The sequence below is a fragment of the Callionymus lyra genome, chromosome 7 (assembly GCF_982586985.1).
Source record: "Callionymus lyra chromosome 7, fCalLyr1.hap1.1, whole genome shotgun sequence".
NCBI classification, from domain to species: domain Eukaryota; kingdom Metazoa; phylum Chordata; class Actinopteri; order Syngnathiformes; family Callionymidae; genus Callionymus; species Callionymus lyra.
Window position 1 is genome coordinate 21,826,576 of NC_141824.1, and position 17,050 is coordinate 21,843,625.

Here is a 17,050-nt window from a genome sequence, read left to right on the forward strand (position 1 = left end):
TTGAGTTGAAATAAATTAGAATAAAGATATAAGTTGCTGGTCGCTGATGCTAAATGCTAATGCTAAGCGCTATTGTTAGCATTTGAGCAAATAAAATTTGTTTATGAGCTAGTCTGTGAATGTTAGTTTTTAGTTTGTTTAATAATGAACATAACTAGGTGTGGGTTTTAAAGTAACTACTCTTTTCCAATGCTAATAGCTGAGTTCAGCGTTACTTTTTTTTCCAGTTTATTCACACATTTGTTTCGTTCATCCTCAAAGGTTATTCTTTCACGGCTCGTGCATGACAACGTAACAGCCGATCATTAACCGTGAACATTAAGAAGCCATTTTAAAGTGCAGGAGAATGTTCTGCTGAATCCAGGTTGGAGTGACTGTTATTAATGTAGATAATGAAGTGTTAAGTGTAATGAGTGTGAATTATGAATGACAATTTAAACAGGCCAACAACATGCAATTAACGGGTTCGACGCCGACGTTAATGGCATCACATCTGTGGCATAAACGTCGAAAGAAATCTGACAGAAAAAACGGAACGGGCGGCGACATTAATGAGCTCGGCTACCTTGCCACCGGGAGAAACACATTAATGAGGTGAAACATGTCAAGAGTTTTTTTTTTTTTCATTTTATTTTAACAGCTTGCTGGAATCTGCCCCGTCATCGGGATAATGTTCCGGTGTATTGTAGCATCAGGGTAATCCAAGACGTTTACGACACACACACACACACACACACTTGTATTGACCACGAGGCATGAGACAGCAAATCTTCGTCTTCTACACTCGAGAGATGAGCGGAAGGTCAACGGGTGCATTGATATTCAAGACACAGGCCGGTGAGTAATGCATATGCACAACTCCGTCCCACTGTCGTGGGCGCACAAATACAGACGCACACCTCCTCCTCCTCCGAACCGGCGAAGACGAGGAGCTGTCGTCCGATGCATCAGCGATTATAATAGCTTGACGTGCACACGTAGACCAGGGACCCTCATGTTTACAGTAGACGCCCACGTGTTCGCGGAAGGTGAGGTAATGCCCGATTACACGGAGGGTTTGTGTTGTACACGAGGCGGGCGAGTGTGTACTCTCCGGTCTGGATGTGGTGGTGTAATGCAGTGGCGGGCGAAGAGTGTCAGCGAGTTCATGGACATAAACTAAGCCAGACCAGTCTGCTCCCCTCAGGAATAGCAATCGGAGAAGGTGTGTGTGTGTGCTTGCATACTGTAAATGTGTGTGTAGATCAAGCTTTAGTAGAATGATAAACAAGACCTGCTGGTACCAAACTGTATCAACTCAGCGGGGGTGAATAATAGCTGGAAAATAAATGCCAGTGAAATGGCACCTTGAAAGAAATGTCCCCTGTGTAAATTGAATATCTTTGCATGCAGAGTTCGAACAAGAGGGTCATCAGCTTGTGTAATATAAACACGCTCCGGCTTTGCTTTTTTTTTTTGCAGAGAAACATAATCTGGTCTCATTTCTGAAGGTCTGACAGGAAAACAAGGCTGGCGGACCGGTAGAATTATAATGTCGTGTCTGCAAATAACCAGCAGACAAGAGACACTTCACTGAGGCTTGGATGGCATAACTAGACCAGCACAGAGACAGTGCATACCTCTGGCGAGGAGCTCCTCTTGCTTGACTGTTATACAATCAAAACATGGTTCAAATACCCTGTTAGCTAACAGCAAATAGAAGGAAGGATACCTAAGAATAGAACCAGCAATATTGCTTATTCGTCAAACAACTAGGCCACCTGTGACGTCATCTACCAACAGTTACCAGAAGAACAACCAGTGGCTCCCGGAAATACAACAGTGCCCAATGACCCGCGGGCACATTTGTTTTCGGGTCTCTGGGTCAATGTGACCCTGCCAAACTGGTAAATCTGAACTGTTGCGATGGTCAAACTTATGAAAACATTCTAGCCTTGTCCAAAAACCCTTTTCTTAAGGGTTATGGATTTCAAATTCTAAAGTTCTTAAGCTTTAAATATGTATACATTTTAATTGAATGTGTGTTGTTTGTAAGGTGAGCAGAGAGAGCGGCTGAATCGCTGATTTTGATAAGAATATATATATATATATTAATTATCGTATTTTCCGCACTATTAGGCGCACCGGATCATAAGGCGCACCTTCAATGACCTATTTAAGAAGTGTTTTCATAAATAGGGCGCAACAGATTATAAGTCGTATAGAATAAAAAAAACAGTCAAACGTTTCACTGGGGTTGTGTTATGATCCACTAGATAAAGCTGGGCTAAAGGGAATGTCAACAAAACATTTAGATAAAGTCAAACTTTATTAAGCGCCTTGACAACTCCATTCATTCCCATGGTAACGATGTTCAAATGATGTTCAAAAGGCTTCAAGCGGCAGGTTTTTGATTGGCTTTCTTCATGGCAGACATCTAACTTGTATTTAAGTTTTATCTATCTATGTTTCTATGTCGAGACTGGTGTTGTGAGCAGCAGTGAAGTTGAGCGCGTGTATGACAGCTAGAGCATGTGTGTATGACATGTTAAACACACGTGTATGACTGGTTGAGCGTGCAGCAGAGTGATTTTGAGTGTACAACAACCAAGACACACTCGCTCAAACCTGTGGCAGTAATATCACTCCATAGACATCCGCCATCTTGTGATGCGCGTCGTAAATTCCACCCCGTGATGACGCAATGACATAATCCTGCCCACGGCGTGTCATCTTAGTCGGCGCAGAGTCATGAAGGTGTTTGTAAACAAGTTACCCACCAGGTAATGTTCATATATAAGGTGCTCTGGATTATTAGGCGCACTGTTGTTTTTTGAGAAATTTAAAGGCTTTTAAGTGCGTCTTATAGTGCGGAAAATACGGTAAGTATTAAGATTTTCATTAAAGAAAGAAAAAGCACTATTTTTTTTTACCTTTCTATCTATTTACTACTGTTAATGTCACAACATATGAAAGTTATTTCATTTCACCAATTCAATTTTTACGATCTTCTTGATTACGTTTAATGTTTTTCTTGCTAGTTCCGTGTGTGAGCAGTAGTGGTGGAAAGCCATACAAGTAAATTAATTTCAAAACCTTGATAAATCCAGATGGAACAACAGAACACCACCAAAATTGAATAATCTGCTCCGTTTGCCATTAGCAACACTTCCCCAAAATGTAATTGTAAAAACTACATCCGTGGCAAAATACTAATTTTATTCTGCTAACAGACCAACAAAAAAATTACATTCATGTTTCCTCCTTTGGCGGCATCAACGCAACAACTGGAATTTGATATGAAATGACATGATAGGCCATTATTTTTGTGCCCCAAGTAAAACATATTAATTGTTAGTTTAATATTTGTGGAGATCTAGATGAAATATTTAAATATATATGTTGTAAAATAAAAATGATATACTTCCACAAATGTTGGCATTTATGTAGCTTCACAAATCATGAGCTTTTGAAGCTGCGTTCACCGAAGATTACATCTTTCTTGACAGCTTTAACGACCGGTGGGAAAACAACAATCATCGGCTATTGAGTGAATCAGTGGGATTTTGTTTCTTGTCAAATGACCCAGAATGACCTCGCTCTGCCATTTATCAAATTGACTAACCGCACTCAAGCCAGCGACATTCAGAGCGGATTTTCCGAGTGCGTCGTACATGAAGCCATCATCAGCTGCCTCCATGATGAGTCCACTGTTTTCCTCTCATTATTAATTGAATAATGCAGATTTACATGAGCTGTGTTCCTGTCACCACACACACATGTCTTTGTCAAACACACTACTTCATAACCATGAACGCTGAGGTCAGAAGGTGAATTATTTAAGTGCGTCAGAAGGCTGGAAATCTATTCAAAAAGCATTCTTTAAACTTTAAACATCACTTGGTTTTTGAATACATTTTCCTTATTTTGAGTTAGACTTAAAGGGACTTTCATTTGTTTCCATTTTGACCTTGGAAAATCAAAAAAAACAAGAATAAGATTTTTTTTTTTCTATTTCTTCATTATTAAGTGAGGTTGCCATCAACACATTTAAATACATGTGACCAAAATTGGTAGAGTGGTAAAGAAAATTGAGTTATAAACTATTTTATGGTCTTAAACAGACATGCAAAGTTACGCTTGAACTGAAACTCATGGGAAAATGTTTCTGAAATATAATTGGATTTAATTTCAAATATAAGTTTTTAAAGCCCTTCTTGACCACTACAACTTTATTTTTCTTATTAAAGTAGTTTTATATCTTAATGTTTTGAGAGTCATAAGAAATATGACATTTTGAAACATCGTTTTCCAGATAGTCCAGAGATTGGCATGGAATTCCTAAGAAACACTGGAAGAAAAGTTTCTCTTATATTCAAGTACAATTTGTGATTTACATACGTTCTGAAAATGTGCATTTATTTATTTATATAATACTAATTCATGTCATCACAACAGGTACGATGTCAACCAAAATGCAAAATACAAAATAAAATAACAAAATTGTGGTAGGGGAATCATTTTTAAAAGTGATTTATTAAATGTATCTTAAATAAATATATAATAAAATAAACCGAAAAAACCTTGTTCTTTTTGTAATTAAATTTCAGTCTGAAATGTTTATTAACGATTCATAATAATAATTTAATTTTTTTTTAGGTAAATTCCTCTTTAGATGTCATCATAAATATTTATTTTGTGAGATAAAAAAAACCCAACATATTTAAAAAAAATTAAATCTTACATTTAACATCATTCTTAAATTTGTATTTATTACATTTAAGTCTGTTCTTTATTTTTAACGTCAATTACTGTGTTAAATAATAACTTATTTGCTTCTTTTCTACATTGGATTAGAAGGTTTTTATTCTATCATTTTGTGGCTATTTTTCTTATTCCCTTCTTTATTCCCAACGGTGAACACAGTATGACAAGAATATTAAGCTGCTCTTGTTCTTGAAGACGTGTATTGACTTTTCTTTTAGAAATGTTAGTGATTCACAAGAACAAAAACAACTCTCCTGATGTCCCTCCATCATCTGGATGTTTAATGAAGCTCTGATATTTGTGTGTGTGTGTGTGTCACGCCATTGTGATGCAGGCTTGATCAAGGTTTTACATGAGATGTATTGAGTTGAACCTGACGCTCTCTGATAGTTAAACTTACATAGAGGGGGGTGAGGGGGGTGTGATGTGTGGCAGTGGGTGTTCTCATCCATCCATAAAACCGGGGTGAAGTCACAGCCCAGGAATTAATGGGAAGTGCGTCTGAAAAGGCTGAACAATAAAGTCTGTGTGTTTTAAATTGTTGTTGCCCTGCAAGAGCTGCTCGCACTAATGTCGCTCCACCTTTGTGGGCTCAGGTCTTTTCCACATTAAGACGTCCCACCCCCCGTTAACTTCAGCATGCGTGCTCACACGGGGACACCCGGGGGAAGGAAGTTGAATCTAGATTCTCCACGCAAACCAAACACTGACAGAAAGTAAACAGCAAAGACTTACGTGGCCCCGGCCAGGACTCATCGGACGGCTGCTGCGGGGAGAATGGAAAGTGCTCATGCTTCGGCACTCCTTTCTTTCACTCCCTCCTCCCTCCTTTTTCCTTATACTTTCTCCCTCCCCTGCCTCTTTTCCTTCCTCATCCTTTTCCTCCCGTCCCTCACCCCCCCCCCAGCCCTCTTGGCAAAGCCTCACTGTATTCACATACACTGGTCTCCATGTAAGCTCCTCAGCTAAACATGTCACACATAATTTATCCACGGCAGGCAGACGCTCCATCCCTCCACCAGAAGAAGGAGTGAGAAGGAACGAAAGTCCCACTAACTTGTGCTGAATCTCCACAGTTTGACACCGAAGATGTCTTCACTAACGGTGACGATCTGACAGCCTCACCTGCATGGTAACAGCAGCACCTCCCCTTCCTTTAGTTCCTTCTCATCCTCTCACCATCTGTATCTGCAGGTTGTAAATCTTACGCAGATGCACTTTGAGAAACCTTCCTATCTTCTCCTCCCTCTGCTTCCCCTCATTTTGTTAGCTCAGCCACATGATTCAACTTATAGAAGTGAAGAGCGAATCAGAAAGTGTTCAAAGCAGAGAGAAACATGGTCCTTTGTTCGTTCAGATTTCGAACTTTTATTTAAATATAAAGAAATGATCTATTCTTTATTTTGAGAGTTCAATAGAAAAATTCACGTGATTTAATTTTATTGATTGAATTGATTTTTAATTGTATTCAGTTAGTTGGTTTGTTTCTGCGTTCCATTAATTCCCATATATCTACAGATAGTATATTTTAATTGAAATGTTTACTTTGAATCACTTGTTCGTTTCATTGCTTTTTTAACTGGAATTAATTCAATTAAAAGCGTTTTAAAGTTATATTCTGCAACTCGCTTGCACAACGCACAAATTGAAAACATCAATTAAAAATGTCAGTGCTAAATTTACCATCATTTACCTCAAATATTGTCCCTTCTTTGATTGAATTTTCGATATACTTCTTTATTTCCCTTTTTCATATCTTTAATTTAACATAATGTTGATGTTTGTATTTATAATATTTATGGCATTTCTTTTAAGATTAATAATTGTGTAAAAGGATAAGAAGATGCTTTTTTATGTATAAAATTGTAATTGTTGATAGAAATAACAACAAAAAAAATAAGAATTCATATTGGCTTCTTGAATACATTGCAGTAGATGATACATTTTTACTTTGACAAATGTATTTTATACTGCTATTTCTTAAACAGACACGACAGTCAAACAGTGATTTAGCATTATTTATAATAAACACATCTCTATATTATCATTATTATGATTTATCTTCATTTGCGATAAACTGGATATGCTATTTATATAAATTAATTTGCTAGTTTAAGAAATGTTACATTTTGGATTGATTTAATAAAAACTGATATTCGGTTTATCGTTTAAGTTAAAATCCAATATGATCATTTGTCTCTCTCGAGTTGAGATTATGTTGAACAAAAATAAAACATCATGACATTGTTTTGAAATCAAAAATATATTTTATATTTTATTATAGATGGTGGATATTAATTTCACATCATATACCTTTTTAAAAGGATGAATAAAACACTTTCTTAAATATGTAAGAATGAATGAAGCTCTGCTGACAAGGAAACCAACGATGTGAGAGTCGTCGCCGTCACTCTGATGACGTGTCAGTCCATCAATCTTGGTAGCTATAAAAAACCAAAAAAAAAACCTGGATGAGGTTTTCCAGCGAAAAATTCAAATACTGATTTCTGTGACAGCAACGGGGGAAATACGACGAAGATTATCAGTTGGGGGTTTTTTTCCCCTCGCTCCACTTCCAGGACAGTGAGAGTGGCAGTTCTGTTGCCATGGCACCCGAAGTCCGTCAAACACCACGTCAGGTACATGAATAAGTGTGTTATGTTTGTGTGGCAGGTGGTAATCACGCAGAGACCTGGAGCCCCTCACTGGCTCCTGGCTGTTTGGAAATCACGGAGCCTGCGCTGCACACAGTAGTGACAGGTGTTCGTGGAGCAGTGGTCTGCACAATTCAGGAGCTCACTTGACGGATCCCCGCGCCGCTCTGTGTGTTAGTGTTCTGTAAATATTTAGCATTTCATTCATAAAGCGCAGCACACGCTGGGGTTTTTCGAATTTACTGCCGACGAGAAGCGACTGCCAAAAATGGGCCTGCGGTCAACTTCAAGGATTTCAGTGTTTACATGACGTCGTTGCTCCAGTCTCTCAGGCAGTCACGTTTTTTTTTACCGTCTACACAAGCATTTGTATTCCGGTCACCTGAACCTCCACCAAGCTGCTACTGTTGAACTGCAGTTTTGTGACAAAGAACTTCATCATAACAGCAACAAAATATCATCGGCAAAGAAGCAATTATTGGTCAAGTGACGATACTTAAAGTGACAAAAACAACATACAATGATACATCTATTACACAAAGAAAAACAAAACCCCTCGTCTTATTGATAAGCCTGACAGTCGAAGTAACTTTTGGAAATGCTTAATACTTAAAACCTGACAACGTGGGTCTGAAGTTTCGAAAATACCAGAGCAAACACACTTGAAACCAACCAAACCAACAATTGAAACTTTCAGTGGCGGGCCGTCAGGGCCAGCAAGGCCTTCTCTGCTGGCCTAAACATAGTTAGAAAATAAATACAATTTTCAATTGAATTATTATTATTATTATTATTGTTGAGCGCGATGAACACGTGACACGTTCATGTCCTCTGATTGGATAGCACAGGGTCACACAGACTGTAGTGGGAGTGATATTTTGATATAATGCAATGATGTTCATTTGATGATAAACGTCTTATTGACCTATAAAGGTACAAGGTCAGATCCCTGTGGTGTATAAAGAACCTTAAAGTAGTTCTTGAGATGGGGATTCATTCAAACGTGCGACACTTCAAGGTGAGTGAAATTTAGTTCGATATAACTTATATTGCGTTCATCTAAGAACGAACAAACGTCTGTTATTTAAGAGGGATCAGCACTTCACTACAGCTACACTCACTCGTACGCTTTACTTTAACGCAATCTGATGATACGGTTTCGTGACCTAACAGCTTTCTGAGCGTTGCTGAGCTCATGTTATTTGAAATTTAAACTCATTTTCCCTTTTTCTTTTACACCATCAGTGGGATGACCGTGAGCAGACGCAAGAGAGTCGGCAGCCGAGACTCACATAAATCTTTGAAAGGTATAGAAAATATAAAAAACATGTGTTCTTTTTATTCTTGAAAGCTGCTCGTCACCCCTGTTTGAATGCATACCAGTCAAGGTTTTCTTATTCATTTAAAGATTTAATCAGACAATGTTTTGACTTGTTATTATACTTAAAGGCTGCTCAACACTGGATATATAATGGTTGTTTATGTTGTTTATTTGTGCATCAATAAGGAAGAAAAAAACCCTTCGACATCACCACTCTTTGAATGTGAAATGATTGTTGGGTTTCTTTAGCGAAAGTTGTGTACTGAAAAGTGAAGTATTTTTTTTTTTAATAATGTAAAAAAAGTTTTGAAAATAAAAATGTACCGTTATTATTAACGACTACTAAAATCTTGGTATCGTGACTCTAGTCCCAACCATTAGTCAACATGAGGGTTAGAAAAAAATTAGTTAAAAAAAACAATTTTTGAGCAATTTTGGATGAATAAAAGGCTGATATGTTACATTATAAATGTTGAACCAAAAATGAAAAATAACTGTGGCGTGTTCAATAACTTTGGCTACACTGCATATAAAAGTAAATGTAATTCACAAAGAAATACATGTTTTCCAGAATTAAACTGAATTATACTCCATAAAACAAATACTATGATTGATTAAAATAAAAAGATAAAAAACAAAATGGCAGCTCACACTAGAGTTATACATGAATTGGAAGAGTTTACCATAAAAGCCATTATGTGGTGCGTCAATAATAAGAGGATTAACCTGGATGTAGCCATTCATGATATAGTTTACATTAGGATTTATACAGTTATTTTATTTAGAAATGTACTCGTTTCAAGCTTTAGAACAATTTACTTTTAAGTGCCTAAAATACAGACCTTGATCACGAAAACTGTTCACATCCTGAGATCATAATCTGAGCGGAATTGAGCTGCTTGGCAGAGGTTTGTGCTCTCGTTTCTATTAGATTCTATACAATAGGAAGTATGCGCTTGCTTCAAGGTCATAGTTTGGAAGGAATTTGTTCCGCTGTAATGTGCGTTCGGGTTTAGTTTGCTTGTGAATCTACGCCTTTCACAAAATCCCCCAGCATTCCCTTTGACAATGTTTTGCCAAGAATTGTATCCTTTTGAATGACAAACATTCAAAAAAAATCTTTATAAATATATAAAGATATATATACATACTTGTTCTTACTATCCTAAGTTTGACATTAGAAATTCCTGGAGGGTCCTTCGTGTAACCCTAGAAAACAAAACCACAACTGAGAACTACAGACAAATGGTATCCACACATCACAGGCCACGACAGAACAAGCCAAAAGAAAGCGAAAGCTTCAGCAGATATATTTATATCTTCTCTGAAATTCAATCAGCAGAACATGTCGACCAAAAGCTGGAAACACCCGAGGTTTGAATTTCAAAATGTACTTTGGTTGTTTGGTGATTCTGCACTGATGCAATAGTGCTGACTTTTATTCTTCCATGACGACAGGTCTAAATCAAATAACATGTAGCGAAGTGTTTTATTTCACAGCCGTGGCTGCGTTGGTATACCACTGTCAGTGTTATTGATTATGTTGCAGTATTTCATGTTGACAGTCGAGACGGTTCACATTTTTAACTCATTTACTTCGTTTCATTCCTGATATTCAGTAAGTAAGTCATTTATATTTGTAAAGCGCTTTTCCAGCTCATTTTAGCTGTGCAAAGATGTTCCACTATCTTTGATTCAAAAATCTAATTTGGGAGATGCATCACCTTATTTCCTGTCAGTTATTCAACTAAATAAAAGTGTCAGGATAGTGCATAGTCAAATTCCAACTGCTTGGACTAAATATTAGTACTTTTTTTTAATGTCTTTAATCTTTCTCTTTATCACAAATTACTGTGGAATAACATCAGCGCCAACATTATTCTGGTATTATAGTAATTGATTTAGTCAAGTAAGGATTACAGAGGAGGCTAGGCTATTATGGAGGAGGCTAGGCTAATACAGTAATGAGGAGGCTAGGCTAATATGGAGTAGGCGAGGCTAATATGGAGGATGCTAGACTATTACAGTAATGAGGAGGGTAGGCTAATATGGAGGAGGCTAGGCTAATACAGTAATGAGGAGGCTAGGCTAATATGGAGTAGGCTAGGTTGATATGGCGGAGGCTAGGCTAATATTGAGGAGGCTAGGCTAATACAGTAATGAGGAGACTAGGCTAATATGGAGGAGGCTAGGCTTATATTTTGGAGGCTAGGCTAATACAGTAATGAGGAGGCTAGGCTAATATGGAGGAGGCTAGGCTAATATGGAGGAGGCTAGGCTAATACAGTAATGAGGACGCTAGGCTAATATTGGGGAGGCTAGGCTAATACAGTAATGAGGAGGCTAGGCTAATATGGAGGAGGCTAGGCTAATACGGAGCAGTCTAGACTAATTTGGAGGAGGCTAGGCTAATACAGTAATGATGAGGCTAGGCTAATATGGAGGGGGCTAGACTAATTTGGAGGAGACTAGGCTTATTTGGAGGAGCCTAGGCTAATATTGAGGAGGCTAGACTAATTTGGAGGAGGCTAGGCTAATATGGAGAAGGCTAGACTAATTTGGAGGAGGCTAGGCTAATTTGGAGGAGGCTAAGCTAATATGGAGGTGGCTAAGCTAAAACAGTAATGAGGAGGCTAGGCTAATATGGGGGAGGCTAGGCTAATATGGAGGAGGCTAGGCTAATTTGGAGGAGGCTAAGCTAATATGGAGGTGGCTAAGCTAAAACAGTAATGAGGAGGCTAGGCTAATATAGAGGAGGCTAGGCTAATAAGAAGGAGGGTACTTCCTGGTGTGAGAGCCAATCAAAAGACTGGCAAAGCAATTCGAATACCATCAATATTTAATTCAAACAACTCTTTCCCAAGACTTGTCCAAGGGCAATCGCTAAGTTTAACAAAATTACAGTTTAATAGCCTGTTAATTAAGTTAGAGATGTGTCAACATTAAACTACAAACAAGTTATGTTGTTAAGACTTGTATAGCACTTGATCCATTGTACTTAATTATCCAGATACTTCCGTTTGTCCTTGATTTTGAACATGAATTTGCTCTATAAATTTACTCTTATTTCCTATGTTTTACATCAATATTACCATTTTTTATAAACATGCGACTCTTTTAGTGCAAGTCAAAAGTATCAGTAGGTTTAAAACATCCAGTTGTAAATGTTATTCTTGAGTGAAAACTACTTTGTACTTAGTGTTATATAATATATAACACCATTCAAAAGTGATTTACTTGTAAACACATTAGCTATGTGGACATAAATATCCTCAGTTATTATACATGGCAGGAAGACGGATTGTAAAAGTTTATTTGAGTCCAGAAATGTCTCGTCTATATTATCACAAAAAGCATTTAAGGCCGTTCGAGCTCCAGACTTGGACTTGGACTACAGCCACGTCTGAGTAAGAAGCAAAACATTTGCAGACTTCAGGTTGTGAACTGGGGAGTAAATACATCAACACACCATTGTTGCTCTTTCAAGCCATTTTTGACCGAAACATTTCTGGTATGACTGCTGGAGTTAAATTTACCACCGTCATCCCTGAGAACGATCCAAAATAGCCGTTGAAACAACCGCCCCGGACTGATTCATGGCGCTCTCAGGGAAACACAAACACCTTCAAGGACACTGATGACAATCCTGGAACACACACATCTGCACTTTCAGCAAGCAGATGGATTCACCAGAGCATTGATGCTAAATAATCAGGTGAAGACATCTTCGCGAGAGAAGTCCATCTGGAAGTGCCACTTAATGAAAATAGACAACAATAGACGACAGGAGTCTATCCAGTCGTTTCCTTTTGACGTTCTGTGTTCGATCGAAGTCACGTTTGCGAGTCGTTTCCAGCGACGAACACCTTTACAAGTAAACGTACTCGGGCGAAGTGCAAAGAAGCCGCTGTCAAACAACCTAAGCGTACACAAAAGTGATAGAACAATCTCATGGTTTGTTATAGGAAAGTAGATTTTCACCGTTAAGGCGAGGATCAATAATGCCAGGTATCGATCGGTGCAGCAACAGCAGCAGTAATTCTCTTCTAACTAAACAGATAACAGTCCTTACAACACAATTACACATCGAGACTGAGGAGTATCAAAGGCAGCTCGTTGATGATGGATGTGAAAGCTTTATCGTCTTAGGGAGACTCAGAGTAGAGCTTGAAAACAGTCTGATTATTAACATAACGGCGGTAAGTAACACTATTGAAGTGAGAATAATATTCATGAAAATTACATCTTTTTTAAATACACAAAAGCAGCTAATATTAGGATAAAATCGTGAGAAAAGAAGATTTCACACTATAGTTTAATAATTAGTTTACAACAAGTTTGTCTGATGTATGCTTGTCCATTAGTATAATTACTCAAGAACAGATTTGTGTAAAACTTTCAGGATTTATAGAGAAAATACACATATTTTGTGTTATGGATCCTAGGGGTGTCAGAAAATATCAGTACAGCGATACATCAATATATCGTTAAAATCTTTCAAACCATGTCTTGTTTGTTCCCAAGGTTCTTGGCTTACATTTCAATAAAGTGTGTTTAAAATAAAAAAAATAAAATGTGATTAATTTTTAAATTTACAATGAATATGCAAATATTCCCGTTTTTTGTTCATTTTTGTGTTGCAATTAAACTTCTTGCCCCTAGATGGCAGCAGTCATTAATTCCTTCCGCAGGGAATTCCTGCTAGATCCGAGCGATGACTGAGGACGAGAGGATACAGTCGACTCCAGCAGCTTTTCAAGCTGTTGTTTGGACATATTTTGGTTTCAAAACCAGTGAAAGTTGTTACGACTTCGTCAAGAGTCATGTGGTCTTTAAATTCTGAGTCAAGTACTGGGACAAGACAACATTTTTCTAATTGCCAGTACAGTATTCCTATGTATCATAATATTATTTGATCATTTGATTCATTCACCAAATAACTTGAAAAGTTATGAAATTTTTGCAGAAAAAGTTCAGAATAAAAATAAACAAGTTAAAAATAAAACAAATGACTTCATTTCTTAAATACATGTTTCTTTTGACTCTAAAGGTTAATGTTCTAAAGAAACCAGTGTCAAACTGTGGTGCTGATATGTATCGACCTAGAAAACAGTTACATTTTGAAATGTTGAGGTTTTTTCCAATTAAATTTTTTTTTTAAAGGCTGTAAATGAGCGACCCTTATTTGAGAGGAACAGATTTCTAGTGCAAAGGAACATTAGCACAAACATGTTGGACATAATTGACCCATTTAGTGCCGACTGCGTGTTTCATGAAGCAGAGCTGATGGATGCAACAAAAAGCCGAGTCAATTTCTGGCTCATTTAAGTGGAAGTCAGAAGGAAAAAAAAAAAGAGAAGATTTAAAAAAAAAAAAACTTGACTAAACACTCTGAGGTTAAACCACAACATGCAAAGCGTCCGAGAACCAACTGGTGCGACTCCAGCATCCATCTCTAGCAACAGGCTGGGAAGTTGCCGAAAGCATATCTTGTCAAATATTAACGACACAACCCTCTTTCTTTCAGGGGGATCATGCAACGACGACCGGTCGCAGGCGAAAGACAAGAGTGTGGACGGACACTGAGAGCCTCACCTGCCGAGCTGTCTGCTCCTCGTCCCTCCTGCCCGGGTGTGAGTGAGTGCTCACTTACACACAATCCCTCCGAACGGGAACTGATGAATCTGCACGACTTGAGCCCTGCAGCGTGCAGTGCATTATGGGCTTTTTTTTTTGGTCTCTCTCTCTCTCTCTCTCTCTCTCGCTCTCTCTCTCCTCCTCTCAATGTTGGCTGTTGGTGGGGGATGTCCTCACCTCCTGTCTGGAGAACGGAGTCACACACACGTTGTGTCCGCGCACACACACACACACACACACACAATGCAGAAGAAGCCTCATGATGATGACGACCGCCACAGCAGTGGTTGCCACAGCAACAGCCTCCCTCCTCCCCTCCTGCATCTAGAAGCTCCTCTGTCTGTTTCTTGTTCGGTTAAAATAGTTGAAATATTGCCGAGATTCGAACCTCTTTACTAGATGAAGCGAGAATACAATACAAACTGTTGCTGCCGCGACAGAGAGGGCGGAGCTTCGGGAGCAGCTCTGGAGGATGCAACGCTTCTGTGACGTCCCTGGTGTGTGGCTCTTGTTTGTCTCCGAGAGCCCATATGTTCTTGGGAACAGATTGTAATATGAGCGTCTTCTACTTTTTCATCACTTACATCAGGGGACAAGGAAGTGCAGCCGGACAGTTGGGAGCTCCGGAATAATCGGAGATATCCAGGTTTATTCCAGGATAATACCAAACAAATCTACCGACTTCTTAAAAAAAAAAAAAAAAAGGCAGAAGTGAGGAAAGAGGGCAAAGAAACAGAAAAGCGGAAAGATAACAGATAGAGGTGAGAAGGAAACAGAGATGAGACCTTGTCTCGTCTCCCGTGGCGACAGAGTGGGTGGAAGGCCAGAGCTTTCCTTCAGGCCCTGTAAACCCTGCCAACAACCATCCGAACACACAACCTGAACACTTTCCTCAGAAAGTCTTCTTGTTTTCGACTTTGTTTGTTTCTCCATTTTGAGTCACGATTCTTTAAAAATAAAAATAAAAAACATAACACGTGTTTATCTCGAATATTATTGTGTAATAAAGTAGCAAAAAAGTTAAAATAAAATAACTTGCACTTAAGAGTAGTAGTAAATAAGATAATAGAAATGAAAAATAAACTTTAAGAAGACTGTTACTTCAGCAAAGGAGCGAGAGAAAAAAAAAATACAATTAAAATCTATAAATAAAAAAAAACTGTCAGGATTTAAAATCATTGAAACTTAAAAAAAAAATCATGATTTGGGAATTAAACCCAGGCACTCGGGGTGAAAGGTCGTTCCATCAGACCACCTGTGACGATGTTGCATTTCTTTATCCTATTATTGCTTTATATACGTATATCATCCACAACAATGACAAATAAATGACACTTCAATTAAAAACTCCAAGTATAACTCCGGAACGAAAAAAACATCCGTTTATTGATTCGTTATCAATTTTTTCTGGAGGAAAATTTGTTGAGTTATTTACTAACAGACGTTCATATACCTTCTTGGCAGAGGTAATTATTGATTATCCACTTATTGGAAAGTTGCATTTTGCTCACGTCCAGAACTCCTTCTGTGTCCGTAAGTAATGCTGAGTGTTGTATGTCACAGTGACATGTGTTACAGTGAGGATGGTCCCGTCATTAAATAACAATGCAAATATAACCTGGAGAGTCTGAATAATGAGCTGTAAATGAACCCTGAGATCCTTCGGCATCACCACCTTCAATAGATTCAGTCGCACCAGACGCAGTCTTGAAGTCCTAACCTCTGAACTTAAACGTGGTGGCAAATACCTTACTCGGCATTCTCGTCACAATCAAGCTGCTCTGTTGGTTCCCAGCCTATCGATTCACGGACCAGAGAGGATTTGAACGAAGCTTCACCAGATCCTTCAAAACACGAAGAGCTCAAACTAGCGAGGCCTTTTCATCAATGTCCGTCTTAAAGGAAATTAAATGTTGCGGCTGACTTAAAGTAAACGCTCATTTCATAAACTCGATTTCTGAATGAAATGAAACCAAGAGGAAAGCAAAAAAACATCAGAGGAAAAATACAACGTTTCATATAATTACTCAGCGGGTTGCTGTGATTTACAATCAACATTCTGTGAAGAACAAGGAAATGAACGCATGTGAAGCAAGTCTTGAAAATAAAAGGTGAAGAAATATTGCAGCAAAATAACATACATAATGGGCTCTAAACAGTTGCCCCAATATATATATATATATAAAAAAACATGTGCTTATCGTGCCAGCAATGACCTCTAGTGATGAGTAATGTTACCACGGCGACAAACAGACAAACACAGTGATATCAGTAATATTTACAAGTCAGCAGATTTCATGGCAACAACAAACCGGTACATTTTAACATTTAATTTTTTTTTTTTTAATCACTTCATGTAAGTAGGAGTCTTTTTTAAATACACAAAAGTAGCTAATATTAGGATGAAATCGTGAGAAAAGAAGATTTCACACTATAGTGTAATAATTAGTTTACAACAGTTCTGTGTGAAACTTTCAGGATTTTTAGAGAATCGAAAAAAATATTTATTTTGTGTTATGGATCCTAGGGGTGTCAGAAAATATCAGTACAGCGATACATCAATATATCGATAAAATCTTTCAAACCATATCTTGTTTGTTCCCATAGTTCTTGGCTTACAGTTCAATAATGTGTTTAAAATTTAAAAAAAAATGATATTAGTTTTTAGATTTACAATAAATATGCAAATATT

At 37.9% G+C, this 17,050-nt stretch overlaps 1 protein-coding gene across 6 annotated transcripts in view; it reads right to left on the reverse strand.

The window, feature by feature from the left end:
• The window catches only part of LOC148075645 (muscleblind-like protein 1), an 83,242-nt gene extending 68,699 nt beyond the window's left edge, over positions 1-14,543 (reverse strand). For 5 of the 6 annotated variants that reach the window (XM_087796251.1, XM_087796248.1, XM_087796253.1 and 2 more), the window contains exon 1: positions 14,317-14,543. The gene's annotated coding sequence lies outside the window, so the exon portion shown is untranslated. Of the gene's footprint in view, positions 1-5,481; positions 5,583-14,316 lie in introns of those variants that run through there. The other variant, XM_087796249.1, reaches the window with a different exon arrangement.
• Positions 14,544-17,050: the final 2,507 nt, after the last annotated feature.